The following is a 16099-nucleotide window of genomic DNA, read 5'->3' as shown; positions in this document are numbered from 1 at the left end:
CCATTGGTTTTTCCCGATCATTTTTCTTCCTAATTTTGCTGAAACGCGGGGCACACCTGACAGGATACTCACCTTCTGACAGACTTTAGTCTTACTTAATCTTTTGTTCCCTTATCTAGAGCTCGTTCTTGTGTTCATCTTACTTTGTCAGATTTGCCTGTTATCTTCATTATATAATTTTTCTTTCAGGGGAATTTTCCCAAGAGAATCTTCTACCTTGAAAATGTAAAAATTATAATTTTCTATATTTCCATGAAAGAATACTAGGAAAATTAACCTTTACATTTATTCAGGATATTGAACATATAGCCCCAAATATAGGGGATCTTACTTAACTTTTACTAAGACATGCTGTTAAATTCCAAAGGCAATATAAAAAAAAAGTTCTTTGTCCTGAATTGTGTCTGTCCCTGCCCCTTTCCTTTTCTTTTCCCAGAACCATATTCCCATCTTTTTTCAAGTAAATCCCAAGGACTGTGTGGTGTATCTTCTAATTTCATAACTGATTTTTGTTCAAAGTACATTACAAAATAATAATTTAACTCTGGCCCCAAATGCGGCTGACAATGTATTGTAGCTAATTGTGATTAGTTGCTCATTCACAGGAGACTTTGTATGTTTAAGATAGGAGGGATTTCCTGAAACTCACAAAGCAAATCTCTACATTTAATCAAAATTTCTTTCACTCTATTATGATTTACAGATGATTTCATGCAAGCATCTCCCCTTACAGGTAAATAGATTATATTTTTGTAGCCATAGAATTTATCATATTTTAATTATCTTCCAGGTATTTGCTGATGGTAGGAGAAGAAGCCGAGTTTTATGTTGGTTTCGTACTTAGCTGCCATGACTTCTTCTCTTACTACAAGGGTAGCTCTTTACTTATCTAAGGACTTTAACTAAATTAATATTTTACATGAATATAAAACACAAAACACTGCTCCTGCTGTGTGAATTGTTTTCTTCCTGATCCATAACACTTCTTTAGTCATGTACTCTACAGAAGTCTGGAGAGAGTCACTGACTTCTTACCTACAATGAAAGATGGCTTATTTCTTCACTATAGGTTTTTTGTCTATAGGTCAGGAAGTTATCTCTAATTCTGACTGTCCTAAGAGGTTCAACTGAGGTGACTGTTGCCCACTAGAAACATGTCTTACTATGTTCACCATCACAAATTCTTGCTTTTCAGTCAACAACTGTTTAAACCAAAACAATAGATCTCATAGCACTTTACACATATTTACACTCCTGAAATACTGTGTCATACATAAATTCATCAATATGCCCTACATTTGGGGGAGTCCTCGTTCTCATTAATGAGATAGGAATGCCGTTGGTGTATGGTATTCTTTCTCTCTGGGTTCTATTATATTATTGAAACTATGTCGAGATAAAGCATGACATAGAAGTTTGTGTACCATCAAATTGGAGAGAATTTCTGTTACTTGTACTTGTATATGAATTTATATGGCCTTTGTAGGAAGCTCTTTAACAACGCTTTATAGGGCACTCTTAGCTATACACTCGGATTCATTACCTACCAGCACCCCTAGCTCTGATAAGGTCATAATTATGTTCCAGACACAGATTTTAAACCCACTCTAAAAATAAAATATGGATTGAGATGGGGGAGACTCACAATGTATTGATAGTTTTGGCCCATCTAAAATCATCTTCTATCAAAAATATGTAAACCCAACCAAAGCAATGCATTCATTTTGTAATTATGTATAATATGGTTACCTTCCTCAGAGGCAATGCTAAAAAAAAAATTACTTAAGAAAAATTTTCTTATCCCCATCAGTTTGGAAATGCATGGGATAGGAATTATTTTAAGACTAACATTAAGTCACACACAGCAATGGACACTGTTAAAATGGAGAGATAGGCCCAATAGTCATAATCGTAATTTGAGAAAACCATGGATCTGAGATTGGGCATCTTGAGCAATGGAAGTAGGTGTGTCTTCCAAAAAGGCAAGGAAGTTGTGCAGGTGGTGGAAGGAAGACTGTTGGTAAGGATGGTGCTTAGCAATTAAGTAAGAAATTAGCAGATCAGTAGGAAGGATTTGAGATAATTCAAGAAAAATAACCAAAGGGCACAGACTATAATAAAAAAGTAAGTGGAATAATCAATAGAAATGAGGGCATAAAATAGCAGGGATGAAAAAATATGGAGTAAGAGGTAGTACTCACTTGAATCACAATGTGTGAGTCCAATAGATTGAAAAGTTAACTTCACACCATTATAAAGGCATAGCATAGTGAACTCCGGGACTTGCTTTGATAAGCAAAAAAAAAAAAAAAAAAAACCCTAAAGGAGATTTTTAAGTACCTAACAAGGATCAGCATATCATTAGCACTGCTTTCGTCTTCATCCTTAGCTGGGAAAGCTGACGTGCAATTTTACAGAAGAAGCATGCTGTATGTATCAGAATGAGATGCCTTAGTTCTGATGGTGGACTGCCAATAACACATCTTGTGATCAGTGCACATAAATTAGAGATGGATAAGCAAGTGAGAGTCTAGAGGAGGGCCCCTGTGGAGAAGCAGAGAGTGTCAGGATGCAAGGCAGACATGAAAGCACTCTGTATTTCCAATGCAAAGCCTTCTATGAACCAAACCGGAACCCAAACCAACCAAACACCTCTCCTTTAGATCTGTCCAGGAATGCCTAAGTCATGAGGACTTGACTTATGTCAAATGTGAATTCATGCACATATCAGCAAGACAAAGTGAGCTCAGTGAATTTGTGATAACAACAACAACAACAGCAACAACAACACGAATTTGGGAGAGATGGTGGTTGGAGGAGCAGGGGAACTGCAAGACAGGAGAAAATAGGATGGATTTTAATAAAGCATTTTATATGCATGTGTAGATTTCCAAAATAATAAAAACAAATTAAAAATTTTCTTTTTTAAAACATATTAAAAATATGTTTTAAAAAAGAAAAAAATGTTGTAGACATGAAGATAATACTGTTAGAGTTCAGATAGGCAGTTGGCGAATGACAAATTATTTCTTAAATTAAGATTTTAATGATTTATTGGCATTTAAAAATATGGGGTACTGATGTTCTTTGATGTGATATATTTCATTCAGAGTTCATACCTATAGATGCTACATAAGTTCAAGGCATTAAAACGATGTTAGAATTGGTATAGAGAAAGGACATGGCTAAAATCTTTTAAAATTTATATATTTAGTATCCACAACAGATTAAAACAAAGATATTAGTTTTTATATGATTGCAAAGGATTCAAAAATATCTAATAATTCTAGAATTGACCTCAAAGGGTCCTGTGAGCCTTTAAAACATCAATGCAGTAAGTGTTTAAAAGAAACTGCCCAGTTATTTTAAATTAAACTGTGTACTATTTATTAGACTACAAGCTTAAAGCTGCTATTACATATAATCGATGAATTACAGAAGATCGAGGATAAAATAATATGTACAATCATAAAACTAATTATCTCTTATCGTTCTTGGCTTGAATCGGACAGCAGTTGCTTTTTTAGCCTTTGATGGCTGATGTAAAGCTGTCATAATCCTTGATCTTCTGATAAAAAGCTTATTCCGAAAGCAAACCTTAATTCTACTTATCATGTGTTGGACTCAGGATAAAAGAATGATTTTTTTTTGCTGTTAATTGAAGCTTATTGCATAAGATTTCACATGCAGATTAACTGAGGCTACATGAAAAATTAAATGTAAGTAAAATACACTTTGTCCTTTTTGTGTAACAGACAAGACTTTCAGGCAGCCATGATCCAAAGGAACAATGTCATGTCCATAACTTTAGCTCTATAAAATCAAAGATTAGGAGAACATTTCTTTTAAATCAATTACAATGTTTGTAAAAAAAGAAAGACTATCTTCCTTCTTCTTGAGTTTCATGAGTTTTGCAAATTGTATCTTGGGTATTCTAAGTTTCTGGGCTAATATTCACTTAGCAGTGAGTGCATATTATGTGTGTTCTTTTGTGATTGGGTTACCTCACTCAGGATGATATCCTCTAGATCCATCCATTTGCCTAAGAATTTCATAAACTCACTGTTTTTAATAGCTGAGTAGTACGCCATTGTGTAANTNTACCACATTTTCTGTACCCATTCCTCTGTTGAGGGACATCTGGGTTCTTTCCAGCTTCTGGCTATTATAAATAAGGCTGCTATGAACATAGTGGAGCATGCGTCCTTATTATAAGTTGGAACTTCTTCTGGGTATATGCCCAGGAGTGGTCTTTGTTCCTTCTTAGAAGGAGGAACAAAATACCCATGGAAGGAGTTACAGAGACAATGTTTGGAGCTGAGACTGAAGGAAGGACCATCCAGAGACTGCCCCCCCCGGGGATCCATCTTATAAACAACCACCAAACCCAGACACTATTGCATATCCCAACAAGATTCTGCTGAAGGGACCCTGATATAGCTGTCTCTTGTGAGGCTATGCCAGTGTCTGGCAAATACAGAAGTGAATGCTCAAAGTCATCTATTGGATGGAACACAGGGTCCCCAATGAAAGAGCTAGAGAAAGTACCCAAGGAGTTGAAAGGGTCTGCAGCCCTATAGGAGGAACAACATGAACTAACCAGTACCTCCAGAGCTTGTGTCTCTAGCTGCATTTGTAGTTGAGGATGGCCTATTCATTCGGTCATCAATGGGAGGAGAGACCCTAGGTCCTGTGAAGGTTCTATGTCCCAGGAAGTAAGAGTGGGTGGGTTGGGGAGCAGGGGGAGGGGGGGAGGGTATAGGGGATTTTCGGAGAGGAAACTAGAAAACAGGATAGCATTTGAAATGTAAATGAAGAAAATATCTCATTTTAAAAAATAAAAAATAAAAAAATTTAAAAAAAGAAAAGAAAAAACTACTTTGAAGATATTAATGTTTGAAGAGATCAACCTGTAATTAGCATTATAGCATTCACTCGAATTCCTTAAGTCTCTCTTATACACGTGTAGAGGTGACTACGTGTCATGATGAGTACGGTAATTTAGCTGTGGTAACAAGTCCACAGTGTGCATGAACATTAAACTCATAGTGTGCATATAGAATACATCCAGTATTCAACCATTACAACCCAATGAACCTGGGAAGCAGTTAAACACTGTGTGAGTGTCTCTCTTCATTCATTTAAAAAAAAAAAAATCACTACGCCCAATAAATAGTCAGTCAATGGCTGACAGTCTGCCTTAGTTGCTTGGTAGCTGAGAACATGTTGCACAGCCTCTCTGCAGTTCTGCCATAGTTTTATTGGGTTAATGACTCTAGCAACATTCTTGTTAAAAAAGGAATGATGTAAGATTAATTAATGTCAGGCAGACAGTAGACAGTCACTAAATGAATGTCTTTTTATTTTTAATTTTAACCATCGACACTTGTTCCTGGTTAATATTGCTCTGCTGCTTAAAATGTGCACATTAGTTTGAAGATGTAAAAGTGTATGCTTAAACGTTGAATAAATTGAGTGTGTTATGCTGATACACAAAAGATTCTTAAGGCTACAAATAAGCACCTTCCCTTGAAGCAACTATATATGTATATATATATATATATATATATATATATATATATATATATATATATATATATATATGTGTGTGTGTGTGTGTGTGTGTGTGTGTGTGTGTGACTTGCTCTCCCCATTTACCAGCTCCCCATTAACCAAGTTCCAACTTAAAATTTCTCCATCATCTTATACCATACAACATAATTTCACCAAGCTTTTCTACTCTTGTCTCACCCCAGACATTTTGGTCATCTGTTCTTTGTGTTTAAGCATATTTAACCAACACACTGACACACACACACACACACACACACAGACACACACACACAAACACACCCACAGACACACATACACACATACACATACAAACACATATACACACACAAACTCACATACACACAGACACACACACAAACTCACACACACAGACACACACACAAACACACACATGTGCATGGACACACATACACCCACACACATGCATTCATGCACACACTGCTGGATTCTATACTGGATTCTATCCGAGCATTTCAATATTGGGTTTCCTTGCTTCTCCTGCCTCAGTGCCATTTGGCACCCTGACACCAAATCTCAGATTATGCATGAGGCACTATGAAATGCAAATGCCTGCATGGTAGCTTGTTGGTTGCTATAGAATCCCCCAGAACCTATTAATCATAAAAGCAAACTGTTCTGTTCAAAAGAGAGATAATATGAAGGCTGGGGTGGAGTTGCATAGAAAGCACTGTGATGCTTGGTGGTTAACAAAGGAAAAATCAGACTCACACCATAGCTGGCTTGCCAGTTATTGTTATTACCGGATAACAAACAAACGAGACACCTGCTTGCGAACACTAATAGCTTAGTGAAGATTGGGTTTTCCTGTTCTCTCCTTTGCCCATTTCCAAGCTAAGAGGCTAACTGCTGGGAAGTGCCCACTGCTTTGTGTATGCATATTTGGTATGATGCTTTCAAACTCTGTGCCTCCCCTGATGTTCCATTGTGACACAGGGTGGAATGCCCACTGCTTTTGCAGCTCTAATAGTGTAGACGCTACCAGACCTTGTTCAATCAGCCAATAGAACTGAAACATTCAGCAGTGCTTTTGCCTCAGGGACAATTACGAACATCGCCACAAAGCTCCAGCACTGGGGCTTTGCTTCTATATGCTGTTTGCTTTCTCATCTCCCATCCTATCCCTGTTGTGTGACACCATTCCTGGAGAGACAGGAACACACATTGACTCTCTCTAGACCGGGAGCCTGCCATAGACCAGAGTAAGGAGAATACCTAAGTCTTGTTTGGTCAACCATTGCATTTTATTGAGGTTAATTACAGAAATCTGAGTGAGGGGTTACTCACAGGAGCCCAAACAACTCAAAGATGGCTGCGTCATCAAAGCCCATCCTGGCAGGGGTGACAGTTCACAAAGCAGGGAACCTGGGGCACACTGCACAGCCTGCAGGCAGGCTCACCAGGTTGGACAGTATCCTTTCTAGGCTCCAGACTTTTGGAAGGTACCAGATTCTTCCTGGCAGCTCAGCTGCTCTGAGGATGTCTCTGGGAGTCCTTACATCTTAAATAAGCTTGTAGAACCAGATATCCAGAAAACCTGGTCAATCACAGGGACTTCCTGAAGCTCTGCCTTGCTTAGTTACTTAAATTTAAGGAACCATCCCACTGAGTGGAATGTTTCACCTCTATTCATAACACCCCACGTCTTAACGGGCTTCCCTCTGATATGGAAGATCTTCTATTGGAAGAAATTGTCGCACTGCAGTCCCCCACTGCCCTTCTGAAGACTGTGTTATGGAAGATTCTACATTTCTGGAAGTTGATGTTTTCTCATTCACTAACAATTCAGACATAATGGAGACGATGTCACAGACCAGTAAGAAAAATGTGATCATGTGCCAATGATCAGCTATTAAAATCAAAGGAATAGGATCACGTTCAGAATGGTCGGGGAACGGCTTATACAGACCTTCATGGTATCATGGCCCAAATGATAGTTGACAGTGCTATCCCTAAGAACAGCATAGAAAGCCTGGTAGGATATTATTCCATTGCTATAAGAAAGCTTTAAAATTAGAGCCAAAAGCTTGATTTGAAACACCAGAAGAGTAGAAAGAAAGATAGAGTCGTCCAGATCTCTGCTGGTACTCAGAGTCAGAGCTCTGGATTCATTTGAGAAGAGTGGGACTCACTGCTGATTCTAGTCTGCCTAACATGAGTCTCTACCCCCAAGGATCTGACTCTTGTAACATGGTCACTCCATACAGACACAGTGTCACCAATACCCCTTGCTTGAGTCCATTGAGTCACACCCTTTTTTTGAGGAGACCTTTTGATTTGTACCCATGGCGTATATTTTCTTGTACATATTCTATGGTCTAACTTCCCTTTTCCCTAGTTCTTCCTGATTATTATTATTATTACCATAAATTATTAGGGCAACAAAGCACATGAGAAGTATCTTACATCAAGAGACTACAACTTAAGAAGCTTCTTAAAAAATACACCGTCACATAACCCAGATAAGTGAGACATATCTGGGGCCTCAAATTTCACTCTTTGAACCTTGTCTGTTTTCGTCTCTCATGCCAGTCACTGCCATAAGGTCCACCTTCAGTGCATACTGTCTCCTTGCCTTGATTTTGTTATAAGCATGTTATTGTCTATGATTATCTATTGATTCTTGTTGTCACCACATGTTAACTCTAACACTTTGAAGGCTGTTTTTAGATATAAAGAATCCATTATTCTTAACTCATTAGTATCAATAAAAGCAATCTGTGCATTCTTTTGTATTATTTGTGGTTATTAGGGTACTTTCCCTTCATATATCTAACACATTGAAGTTGTAAAAAAAAATTCTAATATGTCCTTGAAAACACATATTTCTATCATTTGAATTGTTAAATACCACCAGACATAGTGTCCTGATCCTCTTTTTATTTTTAATCCCAATTCTTTTAGTGGCTTTTGATTAGCAGACTATTCTTATTATTTGTTTCCTAAACTTTTTTACGTACACATTTGTTTGAATAGCATTTGAACTGAATGCATAAACCATTTGAGGACCCTTCCTTGTAGAAAAAGTGTTTCCCTACACTTTATGCTTCAGATGAAAATAGCAGGATACATACTTGTAGTCTTAATATTTTCATACTCTTTGGTTATGAAAAGCATCAATTTTATTGATTTAGAGCCATAGGTTCCTCTTGCCTGCTTGAACTCTTGGCCATTTTTTTTTTTTTTGCCCTAATCTTTGCTTCTCCTTCATCTTTATTCAAAATTTCACCACACCCAGTGCAGTAGGCTCCAGGTCCCATTGAAAGTCAGCCATGTCGCCCCGATACACGTGCTCACTCTTACTGTGAGTTCCCAGTACAGCAACACTGGGGCATGGAGTAACAGTTGAGACGTTGGGAAATAACGAGAAGCAAGAAGTTTGAAAAGAAAGAAAAAAATCCTTCGAAATCTTTTCCTGTGATTGTTTGAGTACACGTGTCCTCTGAAGAATTAATGCCTGGTGCCTCTACATCCACACAGATCAAACTGAGATAAGAAGGGACCCCCACTATGGCAACACAGATTGATCCTCCAATGAGGCTGATTATGTACGTTTTCATCACATTCATTAGACCTTGGCTGAGCAAGGGGGCAACGCAGGAGATAGTAATGTCTGCAGAGAGAACTAAGAGAGGTTTTCAGGCTCTACATAAAAGAGGATTTGGAATGTCAAGCCATTAAAATACAGACAAACGCAACTCCGTAGTCACCACAGAAACTGCCTTATTGAAGGAAGAATATATCTGAGTGTAAAATCACATTAAATATACTGAAAATCTAGTAGCTGTATGTCAGTGTGTGTGTGTGTGTGTGTGTGTGTGTGTGTGTGTGTGTTTGCATATGTCTGCATATATTCACAAGTGCATATTCATGACTTGGGGTGTCTGTGTGTACATCAGTGTATTGTGTCCATATATGTGCATTTATATACATGTGTTATTCTTGGATTCAACATACATATGCATTTCTTCCAGAAACATGAGCAAAATTTTCATTGCCTAATTTCAAATTGTGAAAAATTCTGGCTAAGGATTCATCTTTAAGAGTTTCTGTCAACTCTTAACATGCAAGCTCCAACAACCACTGGACTTAGCACACAGTAAACATTTTTGACACTGTAGTCTTCATCACAGTTTGGTTTCCCATCAGTCATTAAAGGTCAGATGGTCCATTATGCATCTACTCAATCGGGAAGCACAGTTCCTAAGGTCCATTGCTTTGTTTTCCTAGTATGCAGCCATGGTGCTGTAACTTCAGTGTTTTAAGAAAAGATATATTGGCATTTAAAAAAAAATAATTGCTCCTAGCCCATGGTCAAATTTGTTCACAATAATTTTCAAACCACAGTAACTCAGTAAGGAGATGGATGCAGGTATGTTGGAGACCAACCTTACGAATACCTTTCTGTAGCTCACTTTGGTTCTCACCAGGCTCTTCAAGTAGAGTACATTTTAATTTACAAAACAATGTGAGCCTTCATTTCCCATTATCCTGTTTTCAGAGTTGATGCAATAACTGATAATAGTTATTTAAAAGACATCGGTATGAGAAATCTAATATAAAACTGTAAAATGTGAAGCATTTTATAACCACTAAATACATAGAGGCTTTTCTGCTTTTAGATATTCAGAATAAGCAAAAAAATGCATCTTTAATTAAAATCTTAGGAATATTAGGTGAAAGGGCATTACATACCACAAATCACTCTTGAACATTATTCTGAGAAATGTCTATCCCTAAATAATATGATTCTAAACTTTGAGCCAGTGTCAAATGCGTAGCCTGATAATTCAAAAATGAGAATGATCTCATGAAGCATTTCTTAAGTGGTGGCCAGCAAAATGGCTCTGTGGGTCAAGGTGCTTGCCCAAGCCTTCCAACCTCACCTTGAACCCTAGCACCAATGTGGAGGACAGAGAAGAGAATGGATCAGCAAAGTTGTTTTGAGATCTCCACATGCAGACTGTTGTATGTGTGTCCCTACATCATTCATACAACACTTCAGACAAACAACGATAATAGTGAAAGTTAAAAACTACCTAAGCAAGGCTGCTTTTGTGAAATACTGTTCCACAGTGACTAATGGAAACTGTGAGACTTTATACACTATTGTACATTGTCAGCATGCATATTTACAAGGGAATATACCTGTATATCTGCATGTGTGTAGGAGTTTGTAAGACACATCCACAGACCTAAAAGTCTATGGGACAAACCTGGACTATGCGATCATAAGCCTGTGTTTAATGTTTCAAACAAGAGTTGTTCCTTTGGTTTTGTGTGGGAAAAGAATACTTAGCAAGGAAAATGCCCTTATTTTAAGTCCAGGATTTCCCTTAGTGAATCATTCCAGTTAGAGTTGTATTACTTAATCCTGGAAAAAAACAATGTTACTTCACTTCAGTATATGCTACTATATAATATGTAACTGAATTAAAATAGGTACTGTCTTTGGTCCATGACCAAAAAAACGATTTTAAGCAAAATATGCTTAGTTATTAATGATTTCTGTAGATTGTTTTTTTTAAATATGCCAACCTAAATTAAATGAGCATTTTGGAGAAACAGATGGCATAATGGCCCTGGCATGCAATAGTTCAACTTGGTCCAATTAAATTTTTATTGAATTTCATTTCCACAGGATTTAATTCATCTGTTTTAAAACCAAAAAAAAAAAAAAACCCAAACAATAAAACAACAAAAAACTAAAATAAACATGCAATACCTTTATTCTTCTGAAAAATATGTTTAATATAACTATTCAAATACACAAATGTTTATAAACATATCAACAGTTTCATGTATTAGTTTATTGCTAGATTTTAAATGCTTTAAACATTTCAAGATATGTACATCTACAGAAAATGAAAGATACGCTATAGATACACAGCGACTCTCTTCACCAAGCATCTTGTACATTGGAGGCCAATGCAGGTGCAATGACTTTGGTTATTGGATGAGTTTTCCTTTCACAGATTGTGTGGGATACATGAAGTCATTTGAACATATTGCAACAAATATTTGTTTTTGCTGTGGCCAAATAAATACCCATAACTTCCCAGTCCTCCCTGCTATTGCAAAGCCAAAGCCAAACATATCAGAGAGTCTGTTACGAGTACACTAGGAATAGGGTTTGTCTAATTTTTAAAACACTAAGTAGCTCATTTCCTGTTTAAAAAGAAAACATTTCCGTAGTTCTGAAAATGTGCAAGCAGCCTGCAACAAAATCTTGAATCCTTTAGAGACCTCAACTTTATCTAATAAAGGGGTGAGGACTAAATCCCTTAGTTCCAGGATAGGACTCCAATCTCAAGGCTATTTTTAACTCAAGCAAGTATAGTTTTGTATTACTATTATTTAAAAATATTGTATGTTAAGTGTGTGGGTTGTGGGTGTACGAGAGAGAAAGAGAGAGAGAGAGAGAGAGAGAGAGAGAGAGAGAGAGAGAGAGAGAGAGAGAGAGACTATATGGCTATGTTCAGTTGAGTATAATTCCTTACAAGGACAGATATCAGATCCCCTGGAACTGAATTACAAGTGGTGTGAGCCACCTGATGTGACTGCTGAGACCAGAACTCGGGTACCTTGCACGATCAGTTTATGCACTTCAATTTCTAGCATTCTTACCAGCCCCAGAATTAGCATTCCTATAAAAGTTTCATTATCAATGTGAGTAATGGAATATCTGCTCTTGTAAAGTAAATTCCTAAAACATAATCCCAAAGGAAACCCTGGAAAGAAAGAAGCAAACAATAGTGACTACAAATTCATAATAATACGTTTCTATGGTTTCTAGGCCCTATGCTATGACAAAAGAATCTCAAATTTTATGCCTCTTCATGCATGTTAACTCCAACCTTATTAACTAATAAGTGTGTGAAAATACAATGCAACAAAATAACAGTAAGAGAAAACATTTCAACACATCTTTGCCAAGGAAAGCAACATTGCCAATAAGCATACTCAAGTTCATTTACTGTTTAGTCATTTGGGAAAAGTAAATAGATAAGAGGTTACTGAATGATAACTGGAATGGATACAACAGAAAGGTTGAGCATCACGTGTGGTGTAAGAACCTGAGCTTCTCACAGCCTCACAGTGAACAGTCAATGGCCTTATCACTTAAGAAAAGGCCAACTTAAATGTGTTCCCCTTCCCCAGGCTTCTGTGCTATGCTGAATGCTTTAGAATAAACAATAATCCAGAATTAAAAAGCATATATAGAGAGGAATAAATAAGTCATCACCTTTCCATAAAATATGGTTAATAAAATGAATATATTCTGACAAATGGTGCTGGAATACATGGGCATTATATTTACAAAATGAGTTAAATAATAACCTCGCACCACTTAGAATGGATAAGAAACCTTGACATAAAGGGCCAATCTCTCAAATGTGTGAAGGATAAAGAGAAGAAGCAGTCTCAGGTTCCCTTTGGCTTAGTGATAACTTTTTGCTAAAACACAAGAAGCAACATTATTAAAGAAATATATTGATGAATTGGTGTGGTGGTTTGAATGAGAATTGCCTCCATAGGCACACATATTTGCTCCCTAGTGGGTGGAGTTAGTTGAGAAGGATTTGGAGGTATGGCCTTGAGGTTTCATAAGCCTGTGCCTTTCAGCCATTCCCAGTTAGTGTGTTCTCTCTGTCTCTGTCTCTCTCTCCCCGTCTCCCGCCCCCCCTCCCCCTCTCTCCCTCCTTCTTTCTCTCTCTCCCTCTCTCCCTCCCTCTCCCCCCTCTCTCTCCCCCTCTCTCTCTCCCTCCCTCTTCCCCTCTCTCCCCCTCTCTCCCCATCTCTTTCTCCCTCCCTCCACACTTACAGATCAGGATGGATCAGGGTGAAAACTCTTTAGTCACTGCTCCAGCACCATGGCTACTTACTTGCCTGCTACCATGCTTCCTACCATAATGGTCATGGACTCACCTTCAACAGCTGTAAGCACCCCCCCCCCAAAATTAAATGATGTTTTAAATAAGTTGTCTTGGTCATTGTGTCTCTTCACAACAACAGGAAATCCTAAGACAATTGGATTTTATTAAAAATTAAAATGAATCCAAACAAAGACACAGTTAAAGATAAGTCTAAACTGGGAAATAATATTGCTATTTTCTTATCTAATGAAGGACTGGCACATACAACACTTGAAACACTCTTAAATCTTATAAAGAAAAACAACTCAGTTAAAAATGTTTTTAAGAATCCACAGCTGTGGTTCTCATCCTGTGACTCATGACCCTTTTGGGGTCAAATGACTCTTTTATGGGAGTCACATATCAGCTATCCTACATACAGATACTTACATTATGATTCATAACAACAGCGAAATTACAGTTATGAAGTAGCAACAAAAATAATTTCAGGGTCACCTCAACAGGAAGAACTGTATTAAAGGGTCACAGCAATAGGAAGGTTGAAAACTGCTGGTCTAAACCAACAGCAACTCATAAGATCTATAGATGGCAAACATAAGGATGGCAAACTGTATCCGAAACCAATCACAGTACAAAGGTGATATCGCTCTCTAACTACAAAGAAACAATAGCAACAGTAAAATCTGAAGGGACAAAGAAGAACAGCTTATTTCTTGCTTGTGAGAATGAAGAACACCACAGAAGTTGTTCCTCATTTAAATCCCAATATCCACCCCCTCTTCTCCCACTCTAGCCTCTCACAGTTCCACCCCCATTCCCCCCCTTCTCTTCTGAGTAGGGGGAGCCACCCAATACCCCCAGGTATTACCCACTGAGGTCAGACAAGGCAGCCCAGTTAGGGAAATAGGATCCACACACAGGCAACACACAATAGTTGTGGGGGAACCCACACAAAGACCAAGCTGCACATCTACTACATCTGCAGCACAGAAATTGTAAGACGATTTAATGTGTTTGTAAAGAAAAACATAAATCTTATCGTGTGACCTACTTACTGTATTTTTGGATAATTTAGATGATTTTGATTGAAAACATCTCCACACAAAAAAAACTTCAGGCATGGGCTGGAGAGAGGGTTCAGTGGTTAAGAGCACTGACTGCTCTTTTGAAGGTCCTGAGTTCAAATCCCAGCAACCACATAGTGGCTCATAACCATCTGTAATGAGATCTGACCATGACTTCTGGAGTGTCTGAAGACAGCTACAGTGTACTTACATATAATAAATAAATAAATCTTAAAAAATAAAACCAACCAACCAACCAACAAACAAACAAAACTCTTCAGGCATGCATTTATGACAACTTTATTCATAGTAAGACTAACTCAGAAAATGCCAAGACGCTCTTTGACAGGTAAATGATAAGAACACAGGCAAAAATATTATTGGTTAATGAAGAATGAGCTATTTAGACATAAAGTGTAAGTATGAGTTGGTGAGTAAGAGAAGTCACTTTGATACTACTGCCCAATTCCAAGATACCCACGTCTGTAAAAACCCAACTGCAGAGATAGTAAAAAAGATCTAGAATGATCTGTGATTGAGATAAATAGGCTAGGAAAATTGTTTTAGGACAGCAAGACTGTTCTTCAAACTGTAATAAAAGATAAATGGCACTGTACAATCGTCCCAACTTACATTGAACTGTATTAAAGGGTCACAGCCAAGAGGGAGTTTGTTATAGACACTGGGCTTGAATTCTGAACTGTGCAGCAGTATTGACCCAACTGTTATAGCAGATGTACAATGTGCAAAATGCTTTTCATGGAGGAGGTCAAGATGTGAGCAGATATGAAAACTCCATACTTTATGTTTCATTGTCTCCATAAGCTTAAAGGTTCTCTAACATCATTTAAAACTTTTAAATGCTTGAACTTCAATTTATCAGCATATACAGACTACAAAGTAATTAGTTTCGGTCACAAAGATAGGCCAAAGCAGCAGTTATTTTCTTGACTCCATGTATGTAGAAATCTATTTAAGCCATTCTGTAGTATCTGAAGTACATTTGGAGTGGAAGTTTAAGTGGTAGGAAGGTATGTGTCTTAAAGCATGGGATAGGATGTTCATACAGTCATGGTGTGTTCTACCACATGATAAAGGCTTAGATAGATAGATAGATAGATAGATAGATAGATAGATAGATAGATAGATGATAGATGTTTCTATTAAAGTGTAATTGGTCAAAAATTAACTGAACATACATAAAATTTGGTCATTTATACTTTAATTGAAACATCTTTAAAATTCATATATCTTGATTCTACATTTAAGCTGAGTTAATTTGTATCCATGAGATAAACATTTGACACAGTATACATATATCTATATGTGTAAGAACATGGTGCTTACATATGTATATTTGTGTGAAAATACAGTTCACTGGATTTTCAATATTCTCCAATTTTCTATTCTGCATACTTTCTAGACATTACCATCAAGAACTGCATAAAGAAAAGGTGTTGATATTTTAATGTGGTCATCCACAGAAAAGTATCAGAAATTTATTTTCACTACAATGAAATGAGTCAGGGTTAAATTGGCAGTTGTTACTGGGAAACGTGTGTGTCT

The sequence above is a fragment of the Mus pahari genome, chromosome 9, assembly GCF_900095145.1.
Source record: "Mus pahari chromosome 9, PAHARI_EIJ_v1.1, whole genome shotgun sequence".
Classification (NCBI taxonomy): Eukaryota; Metazoa; Chordata; class Mammalia; order Rodentia; family Muridae; genus Mus; species Mus pahari.
Note: the sequence above shows the minus strand (reverse complement) of the source record.